This window comes from Apodemus sylvaticus, chromosome 23, assembly GCF_947179515.1.
Source record: "Apodemus sylvaticus chromosome 23, mApoSyl1.1, whole genome shotgun sequence".
NCBI lineage: Eukaryota > Metazoa > Chordata > Mammalia > Rodentia > Muridae > Apodemus > Apodemus sylvaticus.
In genome coordinates, this window is record NC_067494.1 from 13,274,619 (window position 1) to 13,289,213 (window position 14,595).

The 14,595-nt window shown below is 41.8% G+C and overlaps 1 protein-coding gene and 1 pseudogene across 7 annotated transcripts in view; both read right to left on the bottom strand.

Annotated features, from left to right (window-relative positions):
* The window catches only part of Bclaf1 (BCL2 associated transcription factor 1), a 30,217-nt gene extending 20,087 nt beyond the window's left edge, over positions 1–10,130 (bottom strand). For 3 of the 7 annotated variants that reach the window (XR_007975228.1, XM_052169417.1, XM_052169415.1), the window contains exons 1-2: positions 9,627–9,770; positions 3,874–3,976 (exon numbers count right to left, since the gene is read on the bottom strand). The gene's annotated coding sequence lies outside the window, so the exon portion shown is untranslated. Of the gene's footprint in view, positions 1–3,873; positions 3,977–9,626; positions 9,771–9,992 lie in introns of those variants that run through there. The other 4 variants (XM_052169414.1, XM_052169411.1, XM_052169412.1 and 1 more) reach the window with 3 other exon arrangements.
* A 2,996-nt stretch (positions 10,131–13,126) lies between these two features.
* On the bottom strand, positions 13,127–13,817 carry LOC127673648 (GTPase ERas-like; annotated as a pseudogene).
* Between the last annotated feature and the right edge of the window lie 778 nt (positions 13,818–14,595).

The window sequence follows — 14,595 nt, forward strand, 5'->3', positions numbered from 1 at the left end:
TATTAAAAATGTATTATTAATTTTGATATCTACTTATTTCCAGATATAAGTTGGATTCTTACAAGTCACTCTTTTCAAAGGAATATTTACTTATTAAACAGGTGAAAAAAAACCTATTTTCACCTGCATATGATACTAAATACTGAAAACATTTCTATGGACTTAAGTCCTATGTACCTCAATCCAAAGGCACCAACCAACCACAGAAGTCAGAAAGGGCAATGGCAGACAATAGTTGTACTAGATGTTTTTCTATGCCCAATACAAAAGCCTATTTACCTCACACGTAAACAAGATAAAATTATGAGTACTACAGAAAAAGGAACCTGAAGAAAAGAACATTAAAGACTGGCACAATACAGACTAGAGATGGCTTAGCAGTTTAAGAGCACTAAGATGGGATCCCAACACGAAGAAGTGCACAGGGCTGGTGAGACGGCTCAGCAGTTAAGAACACTGGCTGCTCTTCCAAAGGTCTTGAGTTCAAATCCCGGCAACCACATAGTGACTCATAATCATCTATACAGCTACAGTGTACTCATATACATAAAATTAAAAAAAAGGAAGAAAGTACACAGGGTGCCACACCTCGCCCAGAGCTATCTGCAAGTGATATACCTAGCAAAGGAAAAATCAAGTGCTCACGTCTTAAGCACACTTTACTCCACACATGCCTCATACCCACAGAAGAATTAGTCAATACAATATGAACTCAGTAGTATTTCTGTAAAATCTACTGTAGACTTTTTGTCTCATTTTGCATTGTTTGGCTACATTTTTCTGTCTTAATAGTCTTTTGTGTATTTTGATTCTGTGTTCTTGTGGAAGTGTTTTGTGTTTCTTGTTTGGTTTTGTTTTCTTTTTTTTTTTTTTGGATTTGGTTTTTTTGAGATAAGGTTTCTCTGTATAGCCCTGGCTGTCCTGGAACTCACTTTGTAGACCAGGCTGGCCTCAAACTCAGAAATCCGCCTGCCTCTGCCTCCCAGAGTGCTGGGATTACAGGCGTGCGCCACCACCGCCCGGCTGGTTTTGTTTTCAAAAGCAAGAAAAAATTTAAGTTGGAAAAATAGAAAGGATCTGAGAGGAATTAAAGAAGAAAAATAATATACTGTATGAAAAATATACAAAATATACTATAAGAAAATTTTTTTTCAATTAAAAAAAGCAAAAAGCACTGGTTGTTCTTCTAGTGGCCTGGAGTTCAGTTTCCAGCACCCACGTGGCAGCTAACAACAATGTAGATTCCTGTGAAGGGATCCAACAAGCATGCAGCCAGACACCAGACATGTAACAGTTAATAAAAAAAAAAAAACAGCCTGGGACAATAGTTAAAAATAAATTAATTTAAAAACAAACCTCACCAAACAGTCATCACAGTGCTTTATGGACTTAAAGCACTAAACTGTTACTCACTTACAAAAGCCTCAATGTGCACTATGTAGTCTCCTATCATATAAAGGTGACTAAAAGCCTCTTAAAACAGTTGGACCTTGCAGGGCAAGGCCAAGCTCCCCTGTATCTTGCTAGTAAAAAAGATAAAGGAATTAAAGAGATCATAAAAAATACCAGAACTACAAAAAAAGTCAGCACTACTTTTCTAAATACTGATTAATTAGAGCTCACTAGTACAGATAGTAATAACAGTATTGATTTATAAAATGCTAAATATATAGTAAATCATTGCACGTATAAACCAAATGTCACACTTTTAATTTTTCAGTGATTCAGAAGAAAAGTAATATGGAGGGGAGGGGAGGGGAAGGCACAAAATAAAAAACTGTTTATTTTGCCATGTAAGTTGAGCCATAAACAATAGGCAGTATGGACAATAACCAACAGCTGGGCAAATTTATATACAACTACCCTCTGGTTGTTCTGAAACTTCAACACTACAGCTTAGTGATGACCAAAAGCCTTACTGATAACAAAATTGACACATTGTTTATAATTGTTATATGCTGCAAAAAAAAAAAATGCAATACAAAAATTAATAAAAATTGCTCACATGAAGATATCAGCATTACATTGTTAAGCGGCTACTCGCACTTATAATAGCAACAGAAAGTAGTTGTGAATTACAGAATGACCAAAGTTAACGAAATCACATTTAGGAAAGCATCTTCTCTGTATGTTTTTATTTTTTTAATAGCAAATGAACCAGTGTGCTGTATTCACACATTTTAGCTAGTATATATTATATATTTTATGGTGATAAAGTATTTATATATTTACATACAAGTGACTTTCTAATTTTTTTTTCAATGATTTCTTATGATCTACAAATTATTGCAAACTGCTAAAAAAAAAAAAAGTTAAGCCATCCAGATAGCTAGCAAAGGTTGCTGACCATCTTACTTTCTTACTCAAAAAAAACAGAAATGCCAAGTATCTCAAGTTCAAAACCTACACAGGCTAACATGAGTTCAAGAGCAGCCTGGGCTGACCTAGTCTGCAGAACAAGACAAAAAGAGATAGTGATACACCAGCTCTGTAGTTGAGTACGTACTTAACAAGCATTGGGGCGTAGATTCATTTCTTTCAGTAAAATAAAAAATAACAACTAAGCATGGGATTGCTTCACACACATAAGGTAAGGAGTTTGTTTCCCAGCCCTTGAAGAGGGTAGGAGAAACTAAAAACTAAGTTCATTTATTTGAATTTTTATTTCATGTAATGGATGATTTGCCAGCATGTATGGCCACAAGCATGCCTGATACCCGCTGAGGCCAGAAATGTGTGTGAGGTCTCCAAAACTAGAGTTAACAGGTAGTTGTGAGCTGCAGTGTAGATGCTTGGAATCGAACCCCATGTCCTCTGGAAAAGCAATAAGAGTACTTTTAACTGCTGAGCCATCTCTCCAGCCAATTTATATTTTAGTGTGGTTATATGTGCGTTTAGTTGAAAAATTGCCAGTCTAGACGTGGAAAAAAAAAATCAGACAACTTTATCAAGTTTTATAGAGAGAGGTGGTTCGCTCCTCCTTGTATTCAGGAGACTGAATTGAGGTTGGAAGGCTTGCACAGCAAGTGTTTCTAATGCTAGGCCATTTCGCCAGCCTCAGTTGATATTAGTCAAGAGCCAATTGTGTAATTTTCCAAATTTCTAAGTTATTAGTCAAAATAAATAATCATGTCCATAAGACTCAATTTATTAATTTTATAATGGCCTGTGTTTCTCACATATATAAATTTTACTATCATTAATTAATTCTGAAGGCTTAGAGTTTGCAGTTCCTATAAAGTAGTCCTAAAGCACGTTAAGGAAGATAAAAGGTAACCAAGAGTGACAGCACAGGCCTTTAACCAATACTTGGAACATGGAAGCAGGTGGATCCCTGTGAGTTCAAGACTACCCTGGTGTACATAGTGAGTTCTAGAACAGCCAGGGTTATAGTCCCAACAAAACCAAAATAAGTTAGGTGAGTAACTGACCTGGACACAGTGAGAGGAGTGTCACCCCAGTACACAAGCAAGACCTTGTCTCAAAGGATGCCAGTGGTGGTGGTTTTGTTTCGAAATGGCATTTTGTGTCCTGAGTCTTCTTATAAAACATTTATAGAAGTGGGGAAAAGGTAATATACAATGGAGAAATGAAAAACTTTTTCCTAAAACTAACTCAAAACCTGGGTTTAAAGAAGGTAACACCCCCCACCCTCCACCCCCAAAAAAGGAAGAAGACAAATGTTGCAGGAACTTTATTAGAACCAGGGGGAACTTCTTAGGCCCTGTGCTTATTGGGCAGGCACCCTACTTCCTGAGCTGCACCTCCAAGGCCAGGTCACAACACTCTTAATCACGTCGTCTGATTTGGGTTGACAGTCAATTTCCTCAGTTTAGTAAGAAGTAAAACCTAGAGAACATAAATGTCTTTTACCTTGGGCTTTATGCAGGATCCAGAAGTCAATGATGTCTCTAAGATACTGCCAAGATTCTTCTTGTAGAGAATGTTATGGGAAATTAAACTCTAATTCAAAGTCCTAGCAAAAATTAAATAAAGAGTCTGAGTTTTTGGTAAACCAGATATGCACTGGTTGTAATACATACATTCGGTATACCAATAAATTATGTAGCCCAAACTAACTGCTTCCACTTTGACGTCTCCAGTACTGAAATTATAGGCAAGTATCTTGTCTGACTTGGAAAACAACAAATGTTTGATCATAACAATTTAACTGGGTGATCATGGTGTCAAATTTGCAAAGCTGAACAGGAGGATGGTGACTCTGAGTTTAGCCTACTCTCTAATGGGACTGTTCAATTCCCAGAACCCAAATTCACAGCCCCCACCCCCCACCCCACCCATATCTCCTATTCTAAGGGATATGGCACCCTCTTCGGACCTCCAAAAGCAACAAGCAGGAACCTGGTACAGACCTACATGCAAATAAATATAAAATAAAATAATTAAGCCAACAATAACACCTATAACCCACAAATTAGGGCAAGAAGGCAGAGAATCAGTTTAAGTTCATCCTCAGTTATACAGTGAGTTCGGAGCTCCTAGTCTACAAGAGATCCCACACAACTGTCAAAAAAGAGAAAAAAATAAAAACTTCCTAGTCAACACAGCAGAATATTGTTTAACTGCTGTCACCTGACCTTTACAGAACAAATGTCTCTGCAGCCTATAATCAATATTCACAATGCTGTATTTTCTAACATCTACAACAGCTTAATACTCTGCTCATTTTCTAAAAACTTCCTTTTATCTAAAACCAATTTTTTTAAAAACTCCTTCACCGGGCAGTGGTGGCGTGTGCCTTTAATCCCAGCACCTGGGAGGCAGAGGCAGGTGGATTTCTGAGTTCGGAGGCCAGCCTGGTCTACAGAGTGAGTTCCAGGACAGTCAGGGCTACACAGAGAAAGAGAGAGAGAGAGAGAGAGAGAGAGAGAGAGAGAGAGAGAGAGAGAGAGCCTTTAACTGCAACCACAACCACAGTACCAAAGTCTTGCACAAGTATCTGATTAACCATCTAAGAAACAGCAGCAATGACAAAAGTCTATAGGGAATTAATACTCCTAAGTTAACTGGCCATTGATAATTAAATTAAACGCTATGCAGTTATCAACACATTGCAAATAATACTCAGAGATTATCAGATACATGCAAAGATCAAAAGCCATAAGAACAGAAAGTAAACTTAAGAATGTATAGCTGACACTAAGAGGCTAGCACTCAAAGTATTCATAAAAATAGATGAATCTATGTAATGATAAATTTAAAATGCTACTTTGGAAATACAATGAAGAAATAGTTAAAATTAAACATGTCAATCAATAACATTATCCCTTAAACAGTCACTGTCATTCAACTGGGAAATTTTAGGAAGTTGCAAAACCAAAACCTCAAATGGGCTTTGATAGGAAAAAAAAAAAAGAACATGAAAGAAACACCAAATGGAAAGCCCAAATTCTAACAGCATTTGGGAGATGGACATGTTGGGAGCAAAACAGAAAGATATGTTTTTAGGGTATATGGTCACAGACTATAAAAAGTTGATCCAGAATTTGACTGAAATCTGCCATTATTTTGTGTACTAAACTAACAAGTGCCTTACAAAGCTAAAACTCAAGTATTAAAGTTTAAAATGCCAAACTTTGCCTATTGGGCAGATCTCAGAGTTTGAAGCCAACCTGATCTACAAAGTGAGTTCCAGGACAACCAGGGCTACACAGAGAAACCCTGTCTCAAAAAGCTGAATGAATGAATGAATCCATAGATACCTTAGAACTTTTTTTTGAAATAAAGTGTAGAAAGTGCTAGAACTTTTTTTGAAATAATGTGTAGAAAGTTCTAGAGTGCCTAGAAAACAAGTGACAAAAGAAAATGTCCTTCAAGCTTGGTGACACAGGCTTCCAACCACAGCAACTGGGAGACAGGAAAAAAGAACTGGCAGCCTGGACTACCTCAAAACTTAAAAAGAAAAAAAAAATTTTTTTAAAGGCATTGTTTAAGTCCAGTCTCTTGTCCCAGGACTCAGAAGGCAGAGACAAGAGTATTTCAACAAGTTCAAGACCAACTCAGTCTATATAGAGGGTTGGTTCTAAGTTAGTTAGGGCTAATCGATTAGACCGGTCTCAAAACAACAAAATTAAAATAATTAAAAAAAAAAAAACTAAAACAAAGCTGTCCAAAGTAGATGCTTAGGCTTACAATTTCAAATATATTTAAACCATGTCTTCATTTAGCAATATTAGGACCCAAATTTAAAGCAAATTACTGCCATCACATCTTTTAAAATAGAAAAATACACTTTAACTAGTACTCAATTTAATTAGGTTCAAATCCAGGCTCACTCATTAAATGACAACTCAACATTAAGTATGTTAATGTCTTTCAACCTTTAATCTCTACAGGTATAAAATAAGGTATTTACAAGCTTATGGTTAATAATAAATACAAGAGGCTAAGCAGGCACGTGACGTGTGCTCTGCCACTAGCTATAATTCTGGTTGGCCTTGTTTGTTACAGCGTTTCTACAGGCTAGCCATAAATTTATTTCAAAAACTTGTCTATTTAAGCTTACTCACCCTATTAACAAGTATTAATAAACATCATTCCAGTAACGTTTTTGCTTTGTTGTTTGGTTGGTTGGGTTTTTTGTTTATTTTTTGTTTTTGGTTTTTGTTTTCAAGGCAGGATTTCTCTGTGTAGCCCTGGCTGTCCTGGAACTTACTCTGTAGGCCAGGCTGGCCTCAAACTCAGAGATCCGCCTGCCTCTGCCTCCCAAGTGCTGGGATTAAAGGCCTGCACCACCATTGCCTGGCCCAGGAATGTTTAATAAAATGTTTGCAAGCTTGATTTAAAATGTATCACAGAATAAACAACAAACAAAATAAAAAATTCTGAAAATGAGCAGAATATGGGAATCCACTTAATTATCTTAGTTTTTTTGAGACAGGGTTTCTATATGTAGTGTACACACACACACACACACCTCGCTGTCCCGGAATTCACTATATGGGCAGTCTGGCTTCAAACTCACAAACACCCTCCTTTCTGCCTCTGAGTGCTGAGATTATAGGTTTAAGCAAATATACCTGGCTATTTTACTTCTGCACCACAAACCTTCCATAGTTAAAAGCAAATAGATCAATCACACAGATTTAGTTTGGTCCAGCTACTTATCACCCTGTTTTTCTTCTTTTTTAAAGAATGAACTAAGAACCATCGCACATTCTAAACCAAGCCATGCCACTCCCTGGCTTAAGGCTTACAACTTTTAGGGCTCCATCTACAAAAACAGAGAAATGATGAGTTAAGTAAACTTGGTGTTAGAAAGCCCTAGAATAGGCTGGAGAGATGGCTCAGCGGTAAAGAGCACTGACTGCTCTTCCAGAGGTCCTGAGTTCAATTCCCAGCAACCATCTGTAATGGGATCTCATGCCCTCTTTTGGTGTGTCTGCTACAGTATACTCATATACATAAAATAAATAAGCCTTAAAAAAACAGACCTAAAACATTAAAAGTTCAGGTTAGTACTATTATGAAGTTCATGGTCAGACTTGAGTTAAAAATATTACTTCAGTCTTGAGTCAAAAATATTAATAAATGCCTATAACTCAAACTCAGTATTTTTAGGATTGTTTAAGAAGCTAGATTCTAGTAATGTACAAACCCCTATCCTCCAACCACAACCACTTACAATTACTACCCAGTGGTATACCGGTCTTCTAGATTCTCTCATTAACCAACCACGAAAATTACACAGCAGATTTCAGATAGAAATTTCAAATACAGCGAAAATCACCAATTAAAAGATCTACCAACCACTGGAAAAAGCTTTCTCCATTTCCTTTCTATCAGGTAATCTAATGCAGCTTCGTCCTCTCCCCACAAACTCAACTAGATACTAACCTAAACACTGAGCAGTGCTTTGTCCAGATCCACTTTCAAGTCCGAAAATTAACTACTGTTTTCTAAGACAACAGCAACAACAACAAAATCAACTCTAGGGCAAGGGATATGCTCAGCTGACAGAGCTCTCCAGCAAGCTCAAAGCCCCAGAGCCGATTCTCAGGACCACAGAAGCTGGGTAGGGCGGCTGGAGCCTGTTACTCCAACACTGGAAATCTCAGCTGTTTACTATCAACTACTTTAGAGACATACTTCCCATCACACTCTCCTGAACTTGGTTAGAATCACACACAAAAATTCAAATAAACTGGTAAGTCTTTAAAGGTCCTTTACTGGCCTAACAGTACCATCTATTCCAGTCAGAGCTAATCTAGACTGCAAACTCATAGTATGGACAAGACACTTTGTTCTACGCTTCCAAATATATACACACATATTTGTTTTATACCAAATTTACATTTATATATTTGCATATACATATGCTGTACCAACAGGATATAAGTCTGAAGTGACTAATGGTTTTAGGTATATTCACTTTCAATTTCTTTTTCCCTTTTCAATTCTAATAGGAAAATTAAAATAAAAACAAGGTAAAAGTATAGATCCTCGACTTTGACTATATAACCTAAAATGTGTTGGTCATGAATTTGTACATCTATGACCCAAACACGTAAATTCATGGAGAACCCGTAGTTCGAAGTCACTCGGGCCCAAGAAGAACGTCTGGGATACAGAAATCCAATATTCTAGTCACTCCCCAAACCAAGAAAACAAATCTTAAAACTCAGCAGGGTCCGAAGCAGTGACGAAAAACTATTATCCCACCACTCCCGAAGCTAAGGCAGATTAACTGGGAGTTGTGGAAGTTGAAGGCCAGCACTGGGTGACAGAACTGACCTTCCTCACCCATTTATCCCACCAATCACCGCTGCCAATATCCTGAATTTCTACAGAGTGCCAACTCTTACCAAAAAAAAGGTATGCCAGCGCTTAGATTACTGCGAAAGGGCCCTTCTCAGTCGCAGCCTTGAAGATAACTCTAACTACGCACCGACTGCTCGTCTAGAACGGAGTGAGTTCATAGGGAGCCAAAACGACAAACTTTGGCGCCAACACCCAGGCTGCTGCTGGCCGCCGGGCTACAAGCGACAGACCAAAGGCCTCCATCTGATTAAACCGGGCCTAAGCCGACCGATGTGCCCAATAGAGGCGAGGAAGGCAGCTCAACCGCCGCGCACGAAGGGGTTGATCGGCTCGCCTAACTTGGTCGCAGGTCGCCGTTATCTCACCCAAGCCCCAAAGGCTAGGCCAGGAAGGAAGACACCTCCCCCGAAGGCCAACGACAGGCGGGCTCCGAAACTAACACGCGCGGCGACGGCGGCGGCGGCGGCGTTGCCATGGGCAGGGAAGAAAGGAAAAAAGCACGCCTGCGCAGAGCCCAGGGTCGGGCGCGCGCACGAGTCCCGGCCGGAGCGGTGGGGGAAGGGTTGGAAGGAGGTTTGCGCACGCGCACGCCAAGGCCTCACGGTCTCCGGACCGGAGCCAGGTTCGCAGCCGTGCCCGCTGTTGGCGCAGCTCCTCGTTCCCCCCCAACCCCTGCGGCCCGCGGCGCCTTCCAACCCCGAGGAAGTGAAGATGAAAACGCACAAGTAACGGCTCGGGGTCTCCTTTCTCGCCGCCGACCCGTCACCACGCGTGAGAGTTGCCAACACCCAACCGTCCTGTCTCAACTTTTCTCTTGAGTGACCTGAATGCGGCTCAAGGCCTACCTGACACGCCGAAGCACGGTTTTCGGGATTTACCTCCGTTGTAACTACACAGCGGCCATTTCCCGACTCCAGAAGGAGAGGAAGACCATAGAGGTGGCCTCGCTGCGCTAGCTCGGCTCCGTCACTTCCGACTTGGGGCGTGGCCTTCAATACCGCTAAATATCTAGACAGGCCCCTCCCACCCGCCTGCCCGCCCGCCCAGGCGCGGCTCTAGAACCGCTGTTGAGATGTAGCCCTAGGCTTTCTGGGAAGTCGCGTGGCCGATCTCGCGAGAAAACGCAGCCTGAAGGGGGAGGGGTTCACTTAGCCACAGGCGGCTCGGCCTTGCTCTAAGGAAACTCTGTAGAGTTATAAGTGGCTTCCTACTTTTGAGCTGCAGTTAGCGAGCCTGGGTCATCCTGAGTCGGCGGCCACTGAGGAAAAGGCCGGAAAGCGGACGACGCAGCTGCGTGCGTCCGGAAGCGCCGGGTCCCTCTGACGACGCCAGGCGTGACTGTTAATGGGACGATTCGGCCGAGTGGCGTCGCGTTAACTCGACCTCCGGGCCACTGCGTCACGGGATGGCTCCTCACTTCCGGGACTTTCTCGGAGTTGTTACGGACCCGGAAGCCCCACGCCCTAGCTGCGTCTGCCGGAATCCGGCGTAAAGCTGCCAGCCGGGGTGGCTGCGAAGCCGATCGCAGACCTCCGAGCGCCTTTACTCGCCCTTGTTCTCCAAGCGGGGCCGCTTAAGGGACTGAAGCCGTGATTGCGGCTTGATGTTTTAGGACGGCGTTACATTCCTTGAAGGGTTTCAGAGTTGTGATTAGCAGCCTGTCAGTTAAGTTCAGCATTAGAGTTTGATTCTGATCTTTAGCCTTGTTCAGGGCAGGCTGTCCTCAACAGTCTCAAATCACTACCCAGTGGAAGTACCTGACTTTCCAGTGAATCCTGGTCTCCATGGTATTTCAATCGGGCGATCTGCCCCGCCCCCAGTCTCCCCCTCTAGGATCTGCCGGGTGCTGGACCCTGCTCAGTCTAAAGCATTAAGTAGGAGCTCGGAAAATACCTGCCAAGTAGGCGAACTGTGTTTAAATGAAGCAAAAAGACGACAGCAAGACTCTCTCATTTTATATTGAGACAGCAGGTGCCAATAGCTTTTAATCTATTCAAAATACCAAAATCTAGTCACTTTGCAGCTATTAAGTCCTGTGCAATTCTAGTATACGTTGGAAAGTTATCTTTTCGTCTAAGGCAATATAGTTTTTCGGGCATTGAATCCCCTGGGCTGGACACTAAGCCCAGGGCCTGCCTGGTACATACTACACAATTGTTCAACCACAGAAGCACGCCTTCCAATCCTCTGACCTGAAACAAACCAATGTGTTACCGAAGAAGGAAGACACTGGAACAAATAAGTGGGTGTCTAACAAGTTGGGACTCCATAAGAAGCTCAGTAAAGGAACTTGCTCCCAAGCCTGAGTCAACCTGAGTTGAATCCCTGGGACCTATATGGTAGAAGTGTAACAGGGTCAGGACAACTCACTCCATGAAGGAAGTACCATTCAGGCTGTAAAACTCAGCACATAGGCAGTACCACATGCCAAAAGGAAAACAAAGGCCTAATTCATCAAGGTCTAGAGTTCTGGGAAAGTAATTGTGTGCTAAGCTTGCGTTTTGGCTAAGCTTGCGTTTTGGCTAAGCTTGAGTTTTGGAGTCTGTAATCCACTTCTAGTTAACTGCTTTTGTTAAATGAAGTATGTCAACCCAGAACATGGTTTTTGTGCCTAAAAGCTCACCGTGAGAAAGACTAAGGACTGCACACTCGGATCTGGAACACCCAGACAGCTAATAGACTTTGCATTACCTTAAACCCATGTCCAAGCAGACTTCTCTGGCAAAAACTTCACAGCAGAAGGAAAGAACAGATTCCTAAAGGTTGTCCTCTAACCTCTACAGGGAGTTACAGCATGTAACCACTCCATACACTTATGCAAATAAGTGATTTTTTTTTTCTGCCAAGACTTATGACTTGTCTAGTTTCAGGTTTTTAGAAACTTTAACAGTCAGATATAGGTTCCACATCATGGAGTGGACCTTAGTTCCAATTAAAAGGGGATTAGTTACTCCCATATCATTTGTGCCAGAACTACACAAGTAGTTCTTTTTTTTTTTTTTTTACTTTTTTTTATTAGATATATTCTTTATTTACATTTCAAATGTCCCCTTTCTTGGTTCCCTGTCCCCAAAACTCTCATAATCCATCTCCCCTCTCCCTGTTCCCCAATCAGCTCTCTCCCGCTTCCCTGTTCCAGCATTCCCCCACACTGCAGCATCAAGGCTTTCCAGGACCAGGGGCCTCTCCTCCCTTTGATGTCCAACAAGGCCAAGTGAATGATTTTTTTAAAGAAATAAAGGATGAACTAGATTCCTTTGAGGTTCAAGGTGCTTGTTTAATAGATATTCATTTTATTTGATTTTTCAAAACCTAAAATGCCACAATAAATTATCATAAGTGGAAAGATCCAAATGGAAATTTGGGCATTTCCTAAAAATAGAAAAATTTCCAAGGAGAAATATTGATTGTAAAGTTGCCAACCTTACTACTATACCAAAGAATTTTGCAGTAATGTTTTATAACTAATCAGTTAGTGAATTTTTGTTTTTAGTGTCTGTACACCAACTACACAAGCACGCGCCGCTGGCTGAGGCAGCAAGAACTAGCTGGAGGAAGGAAGGTTAAAGTCTACACAACCCCCATTACAGCTACTTAATTCTGGGTCGGGAAAACCAGCTCCCAGATCTAGGTCACAGTGGTAGGAGACACACGCATTTGCAGAAGGGTGCACAAGAAGTGAAAGTGTGTGGTAAGGTCTCGGACTGAGCGCTTCATTCTTATGACATCTCTGAGCACGGCGGTATGTTCCATCACCTCTGTTCTAGAGAGGAACGGTGTATCCTGCCTCAGGCACACTTCCATGAACTCAAAGCCAGCCTGACCTAAACAGCAAATAGTAGGTTAGCCAGGAAGGAAACAAACCAGGGGTGTGCTTCAGTTTATGTTTTTTCTTAAATTAAGACAAATTAATTCATAATCCTTTGGTATTACTTAAAGAAGAAATAAAAGACTAAAAACAAGCAAAGAAAAACTCCATGAACCATGGGAATAAATATAAAAGTGGAAAAAAAAGTCATCTTAACAGAATAATCAGAAAATTATGAACTCATCTATAGCCTTGAAAATAGTTAAAGGTGAAAATTACTGAACATAAAGGGCATACATAGCCAGGTGGTGGTGTCACACATCTTTTTTTTTTTTTTAGCTTTGAATGCTGAGAACGTTTATTTAATTTTGCATAGAGTTTCACAGAACACAGCCAACAAGGGGCGCTCCTCACCAAATGACAATAAAAAAAATGTCCGTGGAAACTTACTTGGTGGGTGGGTGGGTGGGGGAATCTTATGACAAGAGAACTGTCACCTTGACAGGAAACAAGGGTCAATTGACTTAACTAAGGTCCTCAGGCTACAGAGCAGCCACAGCTACAGATGGTTTTGTGGCGTCTGATCTTCCTGCTTGACACAGCCCCAGCCTCCTGGGCCTCTGAATCTCACGGTCACAAAGGCAAAGGCTTCCCACACTTTGCTGCCTCTTGGCTGAGGTCTTCACTAAGGGGACTCCCAGCTTGGGAGCAAGGACTGCGGTGGCGGCGGCAGCATGAGCATCTCCAGCAGTGCTCACCAGGTCACACGTGATGCCCACTAGCACCAGAGGCTGCGGTGAGGCTTCCACGTGGACCATATCTGCTGTAGCTGGTCTAGCGACGAGGGGTCATCAAGAGCAAAGACGCCCAGCAGGCCATCACCCACTGCCAAGCATGGTCCTGCAGAGCCCGCCCGGTATCCTGGCAAGCGGTATCCAGCACATTTAGGATGTAGCCTCCTCTGTAGTCCAGGGCTGCTTCTTTCCAGTAGGAATCCTGGATAGTGGGCTCGTGGTCTTTGACGAAGCAGTGGTGAGTCATCGGGATCCTGAGAGCTTTTTCACCAACACCGCTTGCACCCACCACCACTGCCGCCTTGAACACCAGTAGCTGCCTGACAGCATCTATCTCTGCATTGTGCCCAAGCCTCATGGCTTTCCTCTGGGGAGCTGGTGCATTGCAGGCTGGAGCTCAGGTCCAAGATGCTAAACTTGGTCAGCCACACCATTCCCCAGCACCTCAAGGAAGTGGTGTAAACAGCCACTTTAAGAGTGTTTAAGAGTGCGCTGGGAATGGGAAATCAGGCGAGACTGGCTGTGTTCCCAGGAGTAGCAGTCTGCTGAGGGGCAGCAGGCTGATCTGCAGTGTCACACATCTTTAGTTGTTTAGTTCTCAAGGGGCAGAGACAGAGGGTTCTCTGTGAATTCAAGGCCTGCCTGGTCTACAGAGCAAGTTCTAGGACAGCCAGGGCTACACAGAGAAATACTGTCTTGAAAAAACGACCAAACAAACAAAGCAAAAAACTGGAATAATGTGCAAGCCATTTCTCAACATTGTTTTGTTACATACACGATCACCAGGGAAATGTGATTATTATCTGTTTTGTGGATGAAACATTTTCAGGATTGAAAGCAGGGTTAAAAAAACTAATTGTAAACCCACACAAAGCTTTAATGCCAGAACTTAGGAGGCAGAGGCAGAGGCAGAGTGATCTCTGAATTTGAGGCCAGCCTGGTCTACATAGTGAGTTCCAGGACAGTCAGAGCTGACAGTGAGACCCTGTTTAAAAAAAACACAAACAAAAACAAAAAACAAAAACCTCAATAATAAAATTTGTTGTGTTAGTATCTGGCTCATCAATATTTTAATTCCACTGAAGACTTTTTTTTAAATTTCAACCTTTTTTGTACTGTGTGTACAGTGATTCATTTTTGAGACTTTTCTTGTATTGCATTCTAGCCTGGAACTCACTGTGGAGCCCAACATGGCTCTGAGTGCCATGCCTG